The sequence below is a fragment of the Lepidochelys olivacea genome (assembly GCF_965140295.1).
Source record: "Lepidochelys olivacea isolate rLepOli2 genome assembly, chromosome: 1".
Classification (NCBI taxonomy): Eukaryota; Metazoa; Chordata; order Testudines; family Cheloniidae; genus Lepidochelys; species Lepidochelys olivacea.
The window spans coordinates 259,584,860-259,586,154 of record NC_140411.1 but is presented as its reverse complement, the minus strand read 5'-3'; positions in this window follow the sequence as shown (position 1 = coordinate 259,586,154).

Sequence of the window (1,295 nt, the reverse complement as noted above, 5' to 3'; positions counted from 1 at the left end):
TGCAAGTATCTGTCCTTTCTTCTGTCCTCCCCACCGCTTTTCTGGTGATGTGATATACAGACAGGAAGTGTCATCTTGCTGCTGGTTATGTTCCCAAGTTCCAGGAACATGTTTGATTAGAATTACTGGAAAAAAAGCACATGGTTGGAGCACCTAAAAATAAAGCTGATCTGGTCTTCAGAGTCATGGTGCAGCCAGCACTGTGGCCTTGGTGTTGGGAGAGCTGTGAGAAATATGATTCGGGGGGTCTTTTGATGCCTGGACTGAAGAAGTTTGCAGGGGAGGGCGTGATTGACTGACTCCAGGAAAGAAAGATAGCGAGGTTTCCACCTTGTGCAGTTATGTACACATTTTTGTCCCCTGTTAAACATGATTTGTCTCTGTCAAGGCTTTGATCCATCAAAATCATTCTGTCGATAATCTGTCAGTTTCTCCCTCCAGCCTGAAAAATGTTGTCATAAATATAAATGTATGGGGAAGGGGAAAGTCCATGTTGTAGTTCCAGACAACTGAGATCCAAATTTGGACCTGGTGTAAGTGGGACTAACTGCTCTTGAAGTTCATTCTTCCATGTCTTCATCTGGTCTCTGTGGTGCTCTCCCTGTGAGTCAATTTTAATATTGAAATATTTTATTTCTAAGTACTGACTCCTACAGTTACACCGTTCTGAATAAACAACCAGATGAGAGTTCAATTTCCTGCTAGTCATAAAACTTTTTAAATTTTTTTTTTTAAAAAATAACAAACCTGGGAATAAATGACTGTCAACTCATGAATCCTTCCAGCTTCATCTGTTAGCCGTGTGAAGACAGCTGCACCTTCAACTTAAAAGCCTGTAATTTGTTGGGCCATGTAGTAGCCTGCTCCGACAGCGTCTGTGCATGGTAGCCATGGAGTGTTAGAACCCATCCCCAAAATCAGGAGACTCACAAGTGTGTTTTGGAACCCCTGTAGCATCCCTCCCTGTGCTTTCCAAGGTAATGGAGTGAAACTTGTCTCCTTCTTTTTCTACCTTCTGTTTCCTGTGGAAGGCCGGTGGGGGCTTAGAAGTAACTTAGCCCTAGACTGCTGCCTTTCTGCGTGTCCTCTATTCCTGAAAACTGAGGCTGTGTGGGGATAATGATATTTGCCTCCCTCAGTGAAGTCCCTTGATCTACCGATGAAAAGCAGTACCTGGACATGTGGTGGTGGTACATCTTGTCTGAATGGCTTGGAGGGCAGTGCCGCAGCTTGATAATCACAATTCTCATTCTGTGGGGGCACTTCCAATTTTCAGATAATTATTTGGAGAATAA